The sequence below is a fragment of the Acanthopagrus latus genome, chromosome 22 (genome assembly GCF_904848185.1).
Source record: "Acanthopagrus latus isolate v.2019 chromosome 22, fAcaLat1.1, whole genome shotgun sequence".
In the NCBI taxonomy this organism is placed as follows: domain Eukaryota; kingdom Metazoa; phylum Chordata; class Actinopteri; order Spariformes; family Sparidae; genus Acanthopagrus; species Acanthopagrus latus.
The window spans coordinates 24,970,945-24,990,387 of NC_051060.1; the positions used below are offsets into that span (position 1 = coordinate 24,970,945).

The following is a 19,443-nucleotide window of genomic DNA, read 5'->3' on the forward strand; positions in this document are numbered from 1 at the left end:
CACAAAGCATCTTTAAGTTCACCTACAGGAGCTGTGAATGTGTATTTCTGCTGGTAAGGCTGGATGATGGTGTCAGTGTGGCTGCTGGAGGTCAGGACTCCTTCTTCTTCTTCTGCCTCTGGAACACAGAGAGCGAAGCCTCCACGTCGTGTCCGAGGAATCATGTCAGTAAATGAGAGCAACATGCAGAATATCTAATGACTTTCTGTGGGGGATTTCTAAAGGATGGTATCAGTCCTCCTGTATGAGCAGGAAGCCGGTCTTATGAATGACTTCACACTGTGCTGCAGTACAATGAGGATAATGGCCGGTGAGAAACGGCAGCGGCCAGAGTTTGACGGAGGCTGTAATCAAGCTAAGAGGCGTCTGCAGTGACGAGCACTCAGAGCAGCCAGACAGACAGGAAGTGATGAGTGAAATCACCTGTGGGCTCTGGTCAACACTCCTCTCTCCTCTCTCTGTAAACGCTGCCCCCAGTTTCTGCTTTAAAAGGAATATGGATGAATGAATAGCATCACTTTTCTGACTCTGCGGTGCCGTCTGTGTTGTGAGTGACAGCAGCTGTTTCAGTCCAGAGTGAAGCTCGTCTGTCAGGGAGCAGCGAGGAGCTCACAACTGTTCTGCTGCTACCAAACATACAAAGACTTCCAGGGAGACTGGATTACTTTCTGGGATTAAAAAGTTGATTTGTCTTCACTCCTGCTGATCCGCCTGACTGCAGCAGTGATCCGGAGCGGACCTCCAGGTTCTGTTCTGCTGACTGCTGACTGGAGCTGGAGGGGAAATGGACTTTACTTCATGAACATAATGTAACAGAGAGGAGACAGAGAACCAGAACCAGAACCAGAGTCTGCTGAGTGCTGACTTCACTCAGACGCAGACACGTCACTGTGTGCTGCCCATCAGTAGTCATACTTGTGTTGTTGATCCTGCTGCAGGGTGAAGAAACATTCACACTGAATCCCAGAGAAACACAAGCGGTCGCAGAAAGTCCCACTGGGAGGAACTCCGGCGTGAACACGTCCTGTAAGAGACTCAAAGCATCCTGTCGAACGGTTGAATCTGTTCATGTGTTGTCGTCCGCTGGCTGTTTCACATCATCTCTCAACATTCATCCTGTTCTTAAATCACCATCATGAACAATAGAGAAGCTGAATCTTTAGTGTCGTTACCAAATTGTCATTTGAATCCGATGTCTCAGGTCAGAATTTGCGGCTGTATACTGACCAGAATCATCAGCATTTGAAGACCTGGGAATGAAAGTCGACAGTCAACTATTTTTTCAGGAGCGTTGCCTCCCCGACCTTTAAAAGATCAGTTTCAGTGCATCCTCTGTTTTCCTCTTGGAATCAAACAATGTTCTTCTTTTTCTCACCGGCTCAGTAAAAGCATCGCGGCCTGCAGCTCCTGCTCATCACCTCATACTTTACTGAGTCAGGTGTGAACAGAAAGACACTGCAGGTTGTTAGCGGCGTGTTTCTGGTCGTTAGTTTCTGACCTGCTGGATGTGTGAAGCAGCAACACGTGGACGGCTGGTGGACTGAAGGACGGATCACATTGTGCTCGACCGCGCCATCAAACAAATGAGCCTTTTCATTCATTCACACCTCCGTCAGGAGAAGCACATTATTTCAACAGTGAATCATTAGAGCTCATTTTCCTCCTTCGCTCTATAATCTGCCTCCTCGTTACGGCCTCCAATCTTTTCTTCCCCCTCAATCAATCAATCCAACGCGCCATTTGGCCATCGTGTTATTCAGAAACATGAGCTGTTTTGTCGTCTAATCCATTTTCACACCAACACATTCAGCACTCGAGGTGAGATTTCTAATTAGAGCTCAGAGTTGCACCACAAATTGAATATTTCAACATCTCCAAACAATGGACAGAACAGGTGTTTAATCCAAAACAGGATGTTTTTCTGATCATAAGCTAACCAGATCATGAACACGACATGAGTTTTGCTTTTCAGTTCCTCCCGTGTGTTTCCCCTCACCTGTCCTTTCCCTCCTCCTCCACCTGTTGTTAGTGTAATATGGTCTTTGTGTTCCCTCCATCCTTCCCTCGTGTTGCCGCCCTGCTTCCTCCTCCAGTGTCTCCTGTTGGTTTGTTTCTGGTTTTTGTTCCTTCTGGTCTGATTTGCTGGTGGACTCTTGCTTTTTGTTTGTCATTTCAGTTTTTGGTTATAATAAATCTCACCTTTAGTTCTTATGTCCTGCCTCCCGTGTGTTGTCTGCCAAAGTGAATTAAAAAGAATTCTATGAAGTTGTACTTTGACTCATTCTAGGTTTGAATAACAGAAACGTGTCTCAGTAAGTAAGAAGATGTGTGTTACCTCAAACAGATATTTATACACTAACATACTGTAACACTCCTGGTGGAGTTAAACTGAGCCCAGAGGGTCCAAAGAACAAACCGAGTCTGTGATAATTACATCGTGTTAATTGGATCAGCTCAGTGCAGGAACATGATCCATCCTCATCCTGAGCTCAGCCGCCGCTCTTCTTCTCTCGTATACTCTCGTGATCTGAAGGTTTCAGTTCCATGGATTTCAACTCTTTTTACACCCTCGTTAGAGTTTGATTAGTTGAGTCAGAAGTCATCAGATTCATGACTCGTGAAGCTGACGTGACTCGAGTCCTCCTCTCAGCTTCAAACCAGCCCAACAAGGCCGCTGGAGGGACCCTGAATGATCCGGGCCTTAGAGCTCCTTCAGCTCCTCAAGTCTTAAAATAGAGGTGTGATGCAAACACACATTCATTATAAACGTCATTATGAGGGGAAAATAAACAGCACACATGATGGGATGAGGGATTTGTAAGAACAGAGCTATTAGCTGCCAGTTTCTCTGTCAGAACCTCCGACTGGCCCATCAGAGAGCTCATTAGCTGCAGTAGATGAGGCGGCAGCTGTCCTCTCTGCTCATCTCCCCATCGTTAGCTTTTATACTCAGTGTCTGGTGTTCAACAGATGCTGCCATCCAGAGTTCAGCTGAAAGAGCAGTTTCCATCGCCTGAGTATCTCTTCCATTAAAAAAGGAGGAAGTGGAGTTAGAAGTTTGAATCTATACATTTGAAATTGATTTGCTGCACAAACGACGGTGGCCGACAGGTGATAATCACATCAGGAAGCCAGAAAACACAGCAGGAAGCCAGAAAACACAACAGGAAGCCAGAAAACACAACAGGAAGCCAGAAAACACAACAGGAAGTGTCGGCACCAGAGCAGCAGACGCAGGAATAAACGTACCAACCATCCGTCTCTCTGTGATGATCTTTAAAACTCGTAACACAACGTATCCATGAGAACACGTTTGGATGATCAGGATGTTTCAGGTGTGAACTGCTGCTTGATTGTTTTTACTTGATGGAACAGAATAATAAAACTGCCTCGGCGGTCGTTCTGTCATTCGGCTCGTGATGCTTCTGACTTTTGGTGCAGTTGGTTTTTATCTTTCAGCTGCTGCAGTGCGTCACGCCGTCTGCTGGTCGGCCTCGAGAGTCTTTACTTTTCATGCCACCTGGACCGCGACACGAGGATAATGAGGCCCGCTTCAAACCAGCACAACCTGTGTGTGTGTGTGTGTGTGTGTGTGTGTGTGTGTGTGTGTGTGTTTGACTTTGAACAGGAAAATGAAAAGAAGGTCTGAGCTTCCAGTTTTCAGAGTTTGGGCCGGTAAATGTAATTTAACAGTGGAGGTAATAATAGAAAACTGTTTTGTGCTCTACCTTCAGTTTGGATGATTCAAACTGTCCCCTGAACTGGATTTCGATTTATTTCATAATTTTTGTGCACACAGGAAGACAGAGATCAGTTTACAGTCATGCTAGCAGCTAAATGCTAACGCCAGCGTGCTTTTTTTTCTAACTAAGACAGAAACTAAAATGACGTGATCAGCAGAAGGTAAGCAGGTGAAGGTGTCCTGGAAATGTATTTAAGAAATTACCACTGATTTATTAACTGCTTGTTGGAAAATAGCAGAACATCACTGATGACTGATTGCTCTGTTCCCTCAGTCTGTTTCTGTTGTTAGAGACTGTATTTGTTGGAAAGTTAAACGTGAGCTGAGGAAACATTTAGTTCTGAACACACACAGGTCAGGTCGTCAGTTTGTTCCTTTATTGCTCCTCTTCCGTCTCTCTGTCACCTTGTTTGTCTCGTGGTTGTTTCCTGTTTTATTTTGTAGTCTTGTGTCTCGTCACGTTGTGCTTCCTGCTCACCTGTGATGCTTGTTAGCACACCTGCACCTCCTGGTTCCCTCTGCCTCTGTTTGTGTGTCTGTTGTCATCCTGTGTTCCTGATTTGTTCCTTGTGGTTCTGGTTCGTCCTCAGTTTCTGTTTTCCTTCTCCTGCCGTTTCATTGATTGCACTTTTGATCGTGCCTCTGTGTGTGTGTGTGTGTGTGTGTGTGTGTGTGTGTGTGTGTGATTAAAACCTGGGTGTGCAGGTTTCATCCGCTGCACTGAAGTTCATCCATCTGTCTCCATCTTCCCACCTGAATGCAGGAGGGTTGTGATCCGTCTCCTCCATCAGCACCACCCTGCTCCCTCTGGTTGTAATGATGTTGTTCTGGTCCATGCTGACTGTTTGTGCTGACACGTCTCTCTGTACGCTCGCGTCTCACAGCACACTCGTCAAACGCAGACTCGTCTTCTGCTCACCTCTCTTCCTGTCAGCTCCTCTGTTGTGTCAGACTCAGTTTCTTTCCCACACAGCTGAGATCACCTGGCTGAACAGAGGCGACAGTGAAAGGAAGGAGGAGATGACAGAGACAGAAGGGACAGCTGAGGAGAGACCTAATGAGATGGAATAAATGGAGAGGAGAAGGACAGTGGAGAAGAAGACGAGGGAGCTCATTACCGACAGAAAAGATGACCTACGTGACTCCTGACACACCGACAGCGACCGATCCTCCCTGATGTGTTCACTCATGCTGGAGGAAATCCCTCCTGCACTTACTACTGTGAGACTCCAGGATGTGTGGAGATAAAACTGCCCGTCACATTTACTCCATCAGAACACCTCAACCTGAGTCAGACGGAGACGAATCCACTTTTAAATTCAGCTCTCAGAACGAAAATTCAGCTTAATCTTTAGAAATGCAGACGGCATCAGAGCAGATCACTAATCAGTCGTCGTCATACGGATGATGATGATAAACAGAGAGCTCAGCCACAATTAACAGCCCTGCAGGACGTGTGAGTGAGAGTCATGGACCACGTCATGAAGAGAAGTCTCTCTGAACAGTGACATCTCCAGACTCCCTTTGTGAAACAGCGACGACAGATTCTGAATCATCTGTGTCTCCTTGTTGATTTGGCACTAAATACAAATGTTAAGATGTTTCTTTCCTTGTAGAAATGTGTCAGTTTGTCGCGGCGTCGCTGTTAAAGTCCGTCACTTGTTTGTGTTTAAAGTCCGCCTTACCTCCCAGCAGCTGTTTGAACTGTTTCACCTGATTTCACTATTTATTCCAAATGTGTTAAAGACATTTCAAATGTTACTAATCCAGCTAACAGTGACTGATACTTGTTACTTCTCTGGAGTTAGAAGAAAGTGGAGGAGGTCACCAAAGACACTGAAGATATTTCTATCAGTTTCTTCCAGTGATGTAGGTGTATTTTGATGTATAGAGCAGAGAGGTGAGGTCAGATCACCTGTTCAGCTGTCAGCCTCTTTATCCATCTGCACACTAGAGACCCCACAAAGATCACATGATAACTGGAACCCTGATTATGTTTCTGTGTGTGTGGTACAGCTTCTGCTTTCCAACCAACCAAGTGAAGACATTTTAATATTTTTCATCATTGTAAATGGCTGTTTAAGAGAATATAGCACATTTCATACAACAGGCATCGACTCAATGCGCTTGAAAATAAAAAGTAAACACCGATCATCATGAAAAAATCCTATAAATAATCAATGAGCGAGCTTCTGTCGCGTCACATTAACGGACTGCAGAGAGAGTAAAACACAACGAGACGCTTCGTCACCAACACATCTGGCTGCAGAGACGCAGAAACGTTCATCTGATGTGCTGCTCATGTTTTATTCACAGAGCGAGTGTGGACGAACAGGCTGGCTCACTGTGTGTGTGTGTGTGTGTGTGTGTGAGGTGATGAATGAAAAAGTGCACTATTGATTATTGTGAATGTGTGTGATGACCTGTGTGGAGTCTCTGAGGAGGAAAACACAACATGCAGCTTTTTAAAAGAGATAAAAACATTTTATTATCTCGTCCTGTTTGCTTCTTATAGAGCCACTGACAGTCCACAGCAGCAGTGTTGTTAACGTGTCAGGAGCATTTTAACACTTATGCACATGTATACTACTTATACAAACACATTGATTAGTTTATATGCAGATTTTTTTAAGCGGGGGGTAAACCGAGACCTCTGGCTCCTCTCTGATCTCTGTTCAGAGCTGCACATGCTCAGTGTGGACTAGAGGCTGACGAGCAGTGAAACCACAGACAACAGTCACCTTCTACTGTCTTTAACTCTTCTTCCAAACTCATCACAGACTAGACGATGGGTTTAAAAGTGTTAAAAAGCCAGTGATGAAATAACGTGTTATAAACTTGCCTGTTCAGACTCAATTGATTGATCGATTGATCAATTGACTGTCCTCACGGTGAAGGCAACAGGCAGATGTGAGCCGGTGTTGGAGGGCTGTTCTGTCCGGAGTCTCTTCTCGGGATGTTGGATAACATTAATCTTCGTCTCCATGTTCCTGGACAGCAGCTCACGTAATACCCCGTCTACCTGAGCACCGAGTGATGTCACGGTCCTCAGAGTGTTGGGTAACTGCTGTAATCCTCTGAGAAATTCATTTGTGTTTACACGGTCTGAATCCTTTCTGTGGCTGTAACAAAGTGCAGTCTTATCTACACCGCTGCCTCCGTATCTGCCGTCTGTCGCCACAGAGGGATTGGACCTGCCGGAGCCGGTATCTGTGCTGTGACGGCATGTCTGTCAACAACATCTCGTCCCACAGAACCAAATGATGTCGTCTGCAGGTCCGGTCACTCTGTCCTGTGTTGTTCTGCTCTGCTGGCTGCACTCATCTCTCAGACACGATGGGTTTCATGTGACCGAGCTCTGAGTAAGATGTGATTCTCTTAAAGTCAGAACTCTTTGTCCTGGTTTAGATCTGTAATCGTCATTAAAGTGAAACTCTCGCCAAAATGCAACCTAGGCTTTTTTTTGTGAATGTACCCGAGTCAAACCTTCATGTAAAAGCATAATTACGATGAAAGAGGCACTTTACTGTATTTACTTTATTTTTGGGTCAAACTCATTTTCAGTGGGAGTGCTACAGGCACTTTTACGACAGCATCAAAATCTCTGTTTTTAAAACAGTTAGTTTTAAGACAGTTTGGTGATACTACGAGCAAAGTTTCATGTTGTGTCGAGCCTTATTACTGTTTTGAAAATAGAGATTTTGTAAACAAACACAAAAGCAAAAATACAGTAAATCTTAAAAGTGCCTCTTTCATCGTAATTGTGCTTTTAAGCAAACATTTGACTCATATACATTCACAAAAAGCAAAGGGTGCCTTTTGTTGAGAGTTTCATTTTAAGGTTTAGAGCCGAGTGTATCAACATGAAGGGTATAAATAGTTCTTTCTTGTAGAGTCATCAGGACCGAGTGAGTGTGAACATGTCGCCCGCTCACTGAACTCCTCAGAGTCGTGGTTTGTTTGTCACATGGCCAACATGTGCAGCCTGACAGCCGGGTCACAGCGCCGCTGCGTGGCGTTACTGCTCGCTTCTCATTAGTGCGTCCATGTTAACAGCTTCAACAGCTTCTCGTCAAGCGAAGCTGCTGCGTTACATGATCCAGAGATTCAGAACCTCTTTAAGTGTGGTGAAGTTTGAGCGCCCACATCGACGAGGAGGATGAGTTCCTGTTCTTATTGACCGGCTCGTGGACAGGGACCGCAGGACAGCAACAGTGAGCAGGAAGAATCCCAGAATTGGTTCTGGTTTGATGACATGTTCTGTGTGCTCGATCAGAGTGTGGGTCAGATTTATAGAAAGGCTTGCAAAAGTCAATAAACTGTGTTCATGTCTTTGCTTCATGTGTGGTTTTAGCACCTTCCATCCAATTAACACCTGGCTGCCGTCCATTCACAGGTTGGTCCGCCCCGTCTGCAGAGTGCTCTCAGGTTGTTGTGATGTCCTGGACTCACTGTTGGAGACTCGGTCCACCACTCTCAGTCCGTCCCTGTGGCGCCTCATTTCCTGAAATCGCACTCTTATGAATCAAATATTATATATGAATATAAATAATATATAAAATTTCAAATTGTAAATGGCTCGAATCCTGAAATATTCTTGAACGACTACTCTGCTTATGTGAGGCAGTATAAGCTACAAAGTCTTCACTTACAGGGCTCGTTGATCTAGGGGTATAATTCTTGCTTAGGGTGCGAGAGGTCCTGGGTTCAAATCCCAGACGAGCCCTCGTTCATAGCACAATAGTGAGTAAGTAAACTCTTTCCAGAGCACTGCAGTACATGTTGCCTCCCAAAAGTGTTTCTGCTTGAACACACTCTAAACAAGACTTCTAACTAAAGTACATCAGCTTCAAAGTTAGAGCACAATTACTATACACTCTTATTCTGTGACTGTGCCAATGGCGTCGTTATCAATTTTGGTGATAGCACCTTGTTCATGCTCTCTGTGATTGACTGGAGTCTTTCCCTCTACCAGGAAGCCCTTGCTGTGGCTCGTTGGTCTAGGGGTCTGATTCTCGCTTTCGGAGTGAGAGGTCCCGGGTTCAAATCCCGGACGAGCCCTTAGCCTTGAGTCACAATAGTAAGTAAACTCTTCCCCTCATAAGGCACATCTGCAGTACATGTTACCTCGCAAAAGTGATTGTGCTTGACCACACTCTAAACAAGACTTCTAACTACAGAAGATCAGCTTCAAAGTTAGAGCACAATTGCTATACATGCTTTTTCTGTGACTGTGCCAATGGCATTATGAAATTTCGGTGATAGCACCTTGTTCATTCTCTCGTCCCCACGAGGGAGTTGTAAATGACTGGCAGGGAATACAAGGTATTTACCCTCAATGGGGTCGTTATCAGTCATTGATAAGTGTTTTTTCTCTGTCTGATGTCTCCGTGATTGACTGGAGTCCTTCCCTCTACCAGGCATCCTCTGCTGCGGCTCGTTGGTCTAGGGGTATGATTCTCGCTTTGGGTGCGAGAGGTCCCGGCTTCAAATCCCGGACGAGCCCTGCTTCAAGAGCTGAGAGCGCCTTATGGTCTTTATATGTAGCTTAGCACCAAGCTTGAAAGCTGTGCCAAATGGTGTACTCTCTGTCTGATGTGTCTTTGATTCCCTGGAGTCTTTCCTTCTACCAGGTATCGTTTGCTGTGGCTTGTGGGTCTACGGGTATGATTCTTGCTTTTGGTGCGAGAGGTCCTGTTTTCAAATCCCAGACAAGCACTGGTTCATGAGATAAACAGCTGAGATCACCTGATGGTCTTTATTTGCAGCTTAGCACCAAGACTGGAAGTGTGGTGGCACAGTTGTGCCAACAGGAGGACCCTCCACTTTTCTCTGATGCCTCCGTGATTGACTGGAGTCTTTCCTTCTACCAGGAAGCCTTCGCTGTGGCTCGTTGGTCTAGGGGTATGATTCTCGCTTAGGGTGCGAGAGGTCCCGGGTTCAAATCCCGGACGAGCCCTTCTTCAAAAGCTGAGGGCACCTTATGGTCTTTATATGTAGCTTAGCACCAAGCTTGGAAGCATAGACTCTCAGCCTTGGCACAATAGTAAGTAAGTAGACTCTTCCCCTCACAAGGCACATCTGCAGTACATGTTGCCTCGCAAAAGTGTTTGTGCTTGACCACACTCTAAACAAGACTTCTAACTACAGAAGATCAGCTTCAAAGTTAGAGCACAATTGCTATACGCTCTTTTTCTGTGACTGTGCCAATGGCGTCATTATCAATTTTGGTGATAGCACCTTGTTCATTCTCTCATAAAGCAGCTGATCCACGAGGGAGTTGTAAATATCTGGCAGGGAATACAAGGTATTTACCCTCAATGGGGTCGTTATCAGTCATTGATACCGCCTTGTTCATTTGCTGGACGTTGTTCGGCAGCCGTTGAAGTCGCCTGATGCCGGGTGTAAACGATTGTCGTTAGAGTTGTCAGTGAGGCCAAATTTGAATGTGTAAAGGACTCCCATCCAGAATACACTGATTGATGTCGGACCTGAGGCATAAACCCTCCTGGGTTGAGCCCTGCGTGTGTTTAATGTGTGTTTCAATTTCCCAATATGTAGCTTAGCACCAAGCTTGAAAGCATGGTAGCACAGCTGTGCCAAATGGTGTACTCTCCACTTCTCTCTGTCTGATGTGTCTTTGATTCCCTGGAGTCTTTCCTTCTACCAGGTATCGTTTGCTGTGGCTTGTGGGTCTACGGGTATGATTCTTGCTTTTGGTGCGAGAGGTCCTGTTTTCAAATCCCAGACAAGCACTGGTTCATGAGATAAACAGCTGAGATCACCTGATGGTCTTTATTTGCAGCTTAGCACCAAGACTGGAAGTGTGGTGGCACAGTTGTGCCAACAGGAGGACCCTCCACTTTTCTCTGATGCCTCCGTGATTGACTGGAGTCTTTTCCTCTACCAGGAAGCCTTCGCTGTGGCTCGTTGGTCTAGGGGTATGATTCTCGCTTAGGGTGCGAGAGGTCCCGGGTTCAAATCCCGGACGAGCCCTTCTTCAAAAGCTGAGGGCACCTTATGGTCTTTATATGTAGCTTAGCACCAAGCTTGGAAGCATAGACCCTCAGCCTTGGCACAATAGTAAGTAGACTCTTCCCCTCACAAGGCACATCTGCAGTACATGTTGCCTCGCAAAAGTGTTTGTGCTTGACCACACTCTAAACAAGACTTCTAACTACAGAAGATCAGCTTCAAAGTTAGAGCACAATTGCTATACGCTCTTTTTCTGTGACTGTGCCAATGGCGTCATTATCAATTTCGGTGATAGCACCTTGTTCATTCTCTCGTAAAGCAGCTGATCCACGAGGGAGTTGTAAATATCTGGCAGGGAATACAAGGTATTTACCCTCAATGGGGTCGTTATCAGTCATTGATACCACCTTGTTCATTTGCTCTGCTGGACGTTGTTCGGCAGAAGTTGAAGTTGCCTGATGCCGGGTGTAAACGATTGTCGTTAGAGTTGTCAGTGAGGCCAAATTTGAATTTGTAAACGGCTTCCATCCAGAATATACTGATTGATGTCCTGGACAGAGACAGTGGTGAGGTACTCACTCTTGACCTGAGCCATAGGCCCCCTTGTGTCGATCCACACGTGTATTTAATGCATGTTTCAATTCTCCAATGCGCAAGACTTTGCATTGCTTTCTGCATATGTTCTAATGCTTCTGTTTGAGATAGCAACCTGTGCGGTGTTAATATTTGAATGGGTCCAATGTGCCAAAAGGTGGACCCTCCACTTTTCTCTGTCTGATGTCTCCGTGATTGACTGGAGTCGTTCCCTCTACCAGGCACCCTTTGCTGTGGCTCGTTGGTCTAGGGGTATGATTCTCGCTTCGGGTGCGAGAGGTCCCGGGTTCAAATCCCGGACGAGCCCTGCTTCAACAGCTGAGAGGACCTTATGGTCTTTATATGTAGCTTAGCACCAAGCTTGGAAGCATGGACCCTCCACTTCTCTCTGTCTGATGTGTCTTTGATTCCCTGGAGTCTTTCCTTCTAGCAGGTATCCTTTGCTGTGGCTTGTGGGTCTATGGGTATGATTCTTGCTTTTGGTGCGAGAGGTCCTGGTTTCAAATCCCAGACAAGCACTGGTTCATGAGATAAACAGCTGAGATCACCTGATGGTCTTTATTTGCAGCTTAGCACCAAGACTGAAAGTGTGGTGGCACAGTTGTGCCTCCACTTTTCTCTGATGCCGAGCCCTCAGCCTTGGACGAGCCCTTACTTACAATAGTAAGTAAGTAAACTCTTCTCCTCACATCTGCAGTACATGTTGCCTCCCAAAAGTGTTTTTTCTCTGATGTCTCCGTGATTGACTGGAGTCCTTCCCTCTACCAGGCACCCTTTGCTGTGGCTCGTTGGTCTAGGGGTATGATTCTCGCTTTGGGTGCGAGAGGTCCCGGGTTCAAATCCCGGACGAGCCCTGCTTCAAGAGCTGAGAGCGCCTTATGGTCTTTATATGTAGCTTAGCACCAAGCTTGAAAGCTGTGCCAAATGGTGTACTCTCCACTTCTCTCTGTCTGATGTGTCTTTGATTCCCGGGAGTCTTTCCTTCTACCAGGTATCGTTTGCTGTGGCTTGTGGGTCTACGGGTATGATTCTTGCTTTTGGTGCGAGAGGTCCTGTTTTCAAATCCCAGACAAGCACTGGTTCATGAGATAAACAGCTGAGATCACCTGATGGTCTTTATTTGCAGCTTAGCACCAAGACTGGAAGTGTGGTGGCACAGTTGTGCCAACAGGAGGACCCTCCACTTTTCTCTGATGCCTCCGTGATTGACTGGAGTCTTTCCTTCTACCAGGAAGCCTTCGCTGTGGCTCGTTGGTCTAGGGGTATGATTCTCGCTTAGGGTGCGAGAGGTCCCGGGTTCAAATCCCGGACGAGCCCTTCTTCAAAAGCTGAGGGCACCTTATGGTCTTTATATGTAGCTTAGCACCAAGCTTGGAAGCATAGACCCTCAGCCTTGGCACAATAGTAAGTAGACTCTTCCCCTCACAAGGCACATCTGCAGTACATGTTGCCTCGCAAAAGTGTTTGTGCTTGACCACACTCTAAACAAGACTTCTAACTACAGAAGATCAGCTTCAAAGTTAGAGCACAATTGCTATACGCTCTTTTTCTGTGACTGTGCCAATGGCGTCATTATCAATTTCGGTGATAGCACCTTGTTCATTCTCTCGTAAAGCAGCTGATCCACGAGGGAGTTGTAAATGACTGGCAGGGAATACAAGGTATTTACCCTCAATGGGGTCGTTATCAGTCATTGATACCACCTTGTTCATTTGCTCTGCTGGACGTTGTTCGGCAGAAGTTGAAGTTGCCTGATGCCGGGTGTAAACGATTGTCGTTAGAGTTGTCAGTGAGGCCAAATTTGAATTTGTAAACGGCTTCCATCCAGAATATACTGATTGATGTCTTGGACAGAGACAGTGGTGAGGTACTCACTCTTGACCTGAGCCATAGGCCCCCTTGTGTCGAGCCACACGTGTATTTAATGCATGTTTCAATTCTCCAATGCGCAAGACTTTGCATTGCTTTCTGCATATGTTCTAATGCTTCTGTTTGAGATAGCAACCTGTGCGGTGTTAATATTTGAATGGGTCCAATGTGCCAAAAGGTGGACCCTCCACTTTTCTCTGTCTGATGTCTCCGTGATTGACTGGAGTCGTTCCCTCTACCAGGCACCCTTTGCTGTGGCTCGTTGGTCTAGGGGTATGATTCTCGCTTCGGGTGCGAGAGGTCCCGGGTTCAAATCCCGGACGAGCCCTGGTTCAACAGCTGAGAGGACCACTTTATCGTCTTTATATGCAACTTAGCACCAAGAATGGCAGCACAGCTGTGCCAAATGATGGACCCTCCACTTCTTTGATTCCCTGGAGTCTTTCCCTCTACCAGGAAGCCCTCGCCGTTGCTTGTGGGTCTATGGGTATGATTCTTGCTTTGGGTACGGGAGGTCCTGGTTTCAAATCCCAGACAAGCACTATTTCATGAGATAAACAGCTGAGATCACCTGATGGTCTTTATTTGCAGCTTAGCACCAAGACTGGAAGTAGTTTGGCACCAACCACTTTTCTCTGATGTCTCTGTGATTGACTGGAGTCACAGCTGTGCCAAAAGGTGGACCCTCCACTCTTCTGTGTCTACGGACTACAGGCTCTTTATATGTTCATTCAGGAAAGTATTTATTTTTCCACGAGCAATACTACTTCTCACTCTTCTTCTGTGGTCAGTATAAACGTGTGGGTTACACACAGAGCTGGACTCAGGATGTGGATAGCCTAGCTTAGCATGGTAGCGTGGGAAACCAGTCAGCCTTTCAACGCACTCGCCAGAATAAATGTTGGCATTTTGCATTTCTGCAAACAGCAGATATGTTGAAACTTCTTCAGGTTCAACTTTCAGTTTTTATGTCGAGGCATGATAACGCATTATGTTTTGGCTTCAAAATTCTGGGTTCTGTCGCCACAAACAGCTGCAAACATCACAAATGTTTCAATGTTTCTCTGTTTTGCAGAAATGTAACTGTATTCTGGTGAGTTTCTTATTGCCCTTTATTGTCCCTCATGCTTTATTTCTTTTTCTGCTTCTTTTTTTTTTTTTTCTAAATATCTTGCATCCCTCCTTGTGCACACACTTCCACTTCAGTGTGTGTGAAACATTTTTTTCGTCCTACAGTTAAAAGCCAAGCTGGCCGATAAACTGCGACAGCCGTGCAGCGCTCCGCTCTGCTGAGTGGACGTTAATGGTCTTTCTGTCTCGTCACCTGATACAGTAAACACCAGCAGACAGAGAGGGAGCAGGGAGGATTTCCTCCGACACGCTGATAAAACTGCAGACACGTCTGGGTTTTATGGAAAATAGGGTCATATTTACTGAAGCTGTTGATTCTGGAGTGTAGCAGTCGAGGTGGGTTTTAATAGATGGGATGTTGGTTGGGATGACTGCAAGGTCGACTCAGTGAGGGCTCGGGTCAGAACTCATGAACTGGATTCACATATGAGGAGCAGCAGCTGTGATGGAGACGTGGACCGCAGTCACTTCTCCCTCAGTCAGGTCATCACAGATGTTCAGCTCAGCACGACGCCTCTGCTGAGGATCGCTCTGTCATTCTTCATCACTTTCTTTCCCTGCGTCTTTTTTTCCCCACGTATGAAACATTTTGAATATTCGATGTTGACTGAGACTGAATGTGAAGGAGAACTGGCTGACAGGCAAAACGCCTGCAAGAAAACATAACGTTCACAGGACAAACAGTAAATGACTTTGAATATTTCCAGATTATTCTAGTTTATAGCTCACAACATTCATGCGACAGCAGCATCAACACGTCGTTAACCTAAAACAGCACTTCTGTTGAGGCCTTTACGCTAGTTTAGGAGCCCGAGTCATGAAATGCACCGTGATGACAATCAGCAGGTCCAGAAAGAAATGGACCATGTACAAGTTTTCTCATTGTGTCATATTCACGTAAACAGAGAAAACATCGACCTGCTCTGATGGTCTCAGGCTGCAGCGGGCCGAGGGACTCGTCTTGTTGTTGAGAAGCTGAAGGGAGCTTCAGAATGTCATGTCATGATCCGTAACCGCTTATCCCTTTCCATGGGGTCACGGGGTGTTGCTGCTGGAGCCAATCCCAGCTTTGTCTCAGGGCGAGGGCAGGGTACTCCCTGGATAAGTCGCCAGCTCATCGCAGGGCCCTCACTGATGAGCAATGTGGGGTTCAGTATCTCGCTCAAGGACACTTTGACATGCAGCTCAGCCCTGCCCGGAGCCGGGATTTGAACCAGTGATCTTCCGATCACTAGTCAACCTGCTCTAGCACAGCCGCCCGGAGCTTCAGAATGGATCCAGAGAATCATTTCAACTTCTTACACTTTAAACTCACCAAAATTAAAGAGAACAGTTTTAACTTCAGCTATGATGCATTTCAACAACATAAAAATCTCCACATTAGGACACACAAACATATTCAATTAAATCCAAACGAGCTGCACCAGATCTACAGTCAGCCTCAGGTTCAGACCCACCGCACACACACACACACACACACACACACACACACACACACACACACACACACACACACACACACACACACACACACACACACACACACACACACACACACACACACACACACACACACACCGAGGACTGACCCGGAGGTGAGATTGGAGCTGTGAAGTGAAGAACTGGTGCTGCTGTTGCATTAACCTGCAACACCTCATGAAAGAAGATCAGTCAAACTGTCTCTGACCCCGACACACACACATACACACACACACACACACACACACACGCGCACACACACACACACACACACACACACACACACGCACACATGCGCGCACACACACACACACACACACACAGTGAGCTCTCCCCTGTCACTGTGATTAAGACTCCTTGACTTTTAATCAGTTTAATTAGGCAGCTGAAAAGGCCAGTGTTGGTGGTTTACTGGTCAGATAAATGAGCCGCTCTCGCTCATTAAACCGAAACAACGACAGGTTTAGTTTTCAGAGCTGCAGGAGAACGATTAGTGACTCCGATGTGACTGTTAAATCTCTGCAGTCAGGCTGAAGTCTCACATAATGAAGACAGAAGATGCAGAAACACTGAAGCGTGTGCAGCTCATCACCGTCCCTGCTGCACACACTTCGTTCTGTGTTAAAGAACCATGTGGACTTTTATTCTAAACAGTTGTGTTTCTCACCAACACGACACACAGCGGATCACGCAGGTCGACTGTAACATGAAGATCATACACCGCTTCTCCTCCACAGGCTCTCAGAGCTGAGCAGGAGAACCAGAACGCCGTCATCATTTGGTCTTTTTCCCCCCACAGCTTGTTCTGACCCTCCTGCTGAACTGCTTTATAGTCCTCTGTTTCCCGTCTGGTGTTATAAACACCACTTGAAATGTTTTTCTGACTTATTGAGCCAAAAAGCTTCAGAAAATACGAGTGTGGGTCAATCCACCGCCGCAGTGCCCCGAATCAATAATGTCATCGCCAGTGAATTCATAAACACTTTGGGTGGCCATATGGATGTACACACACACACACACACACACACACACGCACACACACGCACACACACACTCTGCCCGAGAATCTGTGATTTCTCTCACAATGACATGCAAATGTGCTCATAACGGTCTCTTTACTATTGGGGTCCTCTGATGGGAGTCCTGTGGAATGAATCTGAAGATGGACTGTGTGTGTGTGTGTGTGTGTGTGTGTGTGTGTGTGTGTGTGTGCGTGTGTGTGCGTGTGTGTGTGTGTGTGTGTGTGTGTGTGTGTGTGTGCGTGCGTGCGTGTGTGTGTGAGTGGTCCAGGTCAGTAAAGATGACTGAATATGGGAGGATTTAGTTTCTTGAGCTCAGACCTTCAGATGATCATTAGACCAATAAGTGGAATATAAAACAGTAATCAGTGATGCATCAGAGAGTTGAGCTGTGAGCTGAAAAACTATCCAAGCTTCTCTTCTCTTTGAAAGCAGTTTAGAAGAAGTTACTGTGGCTGCTCATGCAGGTACGTCACATTAAAGCCACACTGATGCTGTAACGAAGCTCAGAGAGTGTAAAAGTCTGCGTCACCTCTGTGCGTTGAAAGAGAGGTGAGTAACGGACAGTCATCAGCTGTGGAGGTTTGTGATCCTGAGGATGGATCTGAAGCTTCTCTAGACCTCAGTGTGAGGTCTTCATGGTGATTCCAACACATCCTGTGTGATGGTTTTAACAGTAGTTCATATGACACACAGACAGGTGAGAAACAGGTTGAGTGGTTCAGCAGGACGGTCAGAACAAGCTGTGGAAATGAGACCAAATGATGACGGCGTTCTGGATCTCCTGCAGCCTCCAGAGGTGCTGCTCCTGCCTCGGGATAAATCTGCTGAATTACAAAGTTAAAGGATCTTACAGTTCAAGTCAGTGCCTTTAAATCCTCTCTCTATTCTACCAGCAGTCAAACAGCCAAATATATTTAGAGCACAATCACATGTGACAGGAGGCCAGCTAAATATTCCCCTCTGAGTGTTCAAAGCTCAAAGTTTGATGCAGTCAACAGTTAATTATCAGAACAGTTGGTGATTTGTTTTCTTCCAAATTAACCAACCAATATTTTCTGCTCCGCGAGTCGGATCATCGTTCTCAGGTGGGAGAACGATGGAAGCTGAAGCTGTCGATGCTCGTTCGACGCTGTCACGCCTCTGTGAGTCTGCTGATGTTGCCTCTGGTTACGATTATTGTTGCTCGCAAACACAAAATTTGAAGTCGTTTCAAATCATCCAGGAAACCATGTAAATGCCCCTTTCAGCAAGCGTCTAAAGTCCAGCCCCATTTAATTGTGAGCTGCTCAGGTGTGGAGTGAAGATAGAAAACTCTCGCTCTCTGATATTTGCTTCGGCTGCAGGAGCTGACGCACTGCTGGGCGTCCCGCTGTGGGTATACAAGGGAATGCTTTTGTGGGTGACTGATTGAGCATGACAAAGGTGTGAAGTGAATCAGAACGGTGTGCCGGCCGCTTTACACACACACGATTTTTTTTCCTTTTCACTTCTTGACAGAAATCTCACAGTGCTGCCGAATCTCAGCTCTGAAGGAAGACTTGTTTGTTTTTAAGATAAATCCAACAGGTTTAATAATTATACGTCTCTGAAGATATATTTTATATGCTATGACCGGCTGAATGTTAGCTGGGTGAGTTCATTTCTGCAGAATCACAGATAAGAAAAAACTGAATGTGTGGTTCTGCTGCAGCTGGACGTTTCTGCTCATCTGGTTAGGCAGGAAAACCACTCGGTGAGGGTGAGAAAATATCATGGTCTGACTGAAAATACCTGCTCCAGTCGCCGTCTGTGACAAATGGAGTTTGGTTGGACCTCTTGAGAAAAACAGAAGATTCGTTTCACCAGAAAAATGTCTGGAGAATCCTGGAAAAACACAGAACACAGAAATAATCCCCAGTGGCTGAAAAACAAAAAGAGTGTAATTTTTTGTCTCATTCGTTATTGTTTCCTAAACTCATTTTACAGCCTGTTAGACACAATGGAGGGCGACAGCTGCTGAATAAAAACTAGGATTTTATAATACCACTCACTCGCAAATTGATATTTTTTGGCAATACTTAGATAAAACCCCTGAATAATGAGACTGAAAACAAGCAGAAAACAACATGACGTTAATCTGCCATTAGCATTCTTCTTGGTGCTTTAAGACTGTGGGTAACCTGAACAAATGAAACAGGGAGATTAAAAAGCTAAATATAACCACACACAGAGCTAGAGACAACACTAAACTAAGCTACTCTGTGGAAGACGAGATGAGAAACAGAGAACGATGGACATGGACAGACAGAGTAATCACCCGAGCGCGGTGAAGCTGGACGGCTGATTTAAGCCCCATTCTGCTTCATAACGACTTTGGACGGATCAATAAGGTTTTCCCCCCCCCGCCAGATAATGAACATCATTTTCGACCCAGTGATTCTTAAATGCCCGATCCGAGCGACACCGGAGCGTGGCCGACCCACAGGGAGGTCTTATCCCTCCTAATCTGAAGCAGGAAATGGTTTTCCGCCCACAGACATCACTTTGGTTCAATAGATGAGAGCGCGAGCCGTCAGATTCCAGATTGCTTCATACGTCTGACCCCTCCCCCCTCCACTGCATGTTTCACTTATATCTCTCTCCACCTCACAT

The 19,443-nt window shown here is 46.0% G+C and overlaps 9 non-coding genes across 9 annotated transcripts; all 9 read left to right on the forward strand.

Annotated features, from left to right (window-relative positions):
• The first annotated feature begins 8,396 nt into the window (after window positions 1-8,396).
• trnap-agg lies at window positions 8,397-8,468 on the forward strand. The gene has a single exon. It is a non-coding gene; the product is annotated as a tRNA-Pro (tRNA).
• Window positions 8,469-8,731: 263 nt separating this feature from the next.
• Window positions 8,732-8,803, forward strand: trnar-ucg. The gene has a single exon. It is a non-coding gene; the product is annotated as a tRNA-Arg (tRNA).
• Window positions 8,804-9,176: 373 nt separating this feature from the next.
• Window positions 9,177-9,248, forward strand: trnap-ugg. Its single transcript has one exon. It is a non-coding gene; the product is annotated as a tRNA-Pro (tRNA).
• A 381-nt stretch (window positions 9,249-9,629) lies between these two features.
• Window positions 9,630-9,701, forward strand: trnap-agg. The gene has a single exon. It is a non-coding gene; the product is annotated as a tRNA-Pro (tRNA).
• A 965-nt stretch (window positions 9,702-10,666) lies between these two features.
• trnap-agg lies at window positions 10,667-10,738 on the forward strand. Its single transcript has one exon. It is a non-coding gene; the product is annotated as a tRNA-Pro (tRNA).
• Window positions 10,739-11,546: 808 nt separating this feature from the next.
• On the forward strand, window positions 11,547-11,618 carry trnap-cgg. The gene has a single exon. It is a non-coding gene; the product is annotated as a tRNA-Pro (tRNA).
• A 475-nt stretch (window positions 11,619-12,093) lies between these two features.
• trnap-ugg lies at window positions 12,094-12,165 on the forward strand. Its single transcript has one exon. It is a non-coding gene; the product is annotated as a tRNA-Pro (tRNA).
• A 391-nt stretch (window positions 12,166-12,556) lies between these two features.
• On the forward strand, window positions 12,557-12,628 carry trnap-agg. The gene has a single exon. It is a non-coding gene; the product is annotated as a tRNA-Pro (tRNA).
• Window positions 12,629-13,436: 808 nt separating this feature from the next.
• On the forward strand, window positions 13,437-13,508 carry trnap-cgg. Its single transcript has one exon. It is a non-coding gene; the product is annotated as a tRNA-Pro (tRNA).
• The last annotated feature ends 5,935 nt before the right edge of the window (window positions 13,509-19,443 follow it).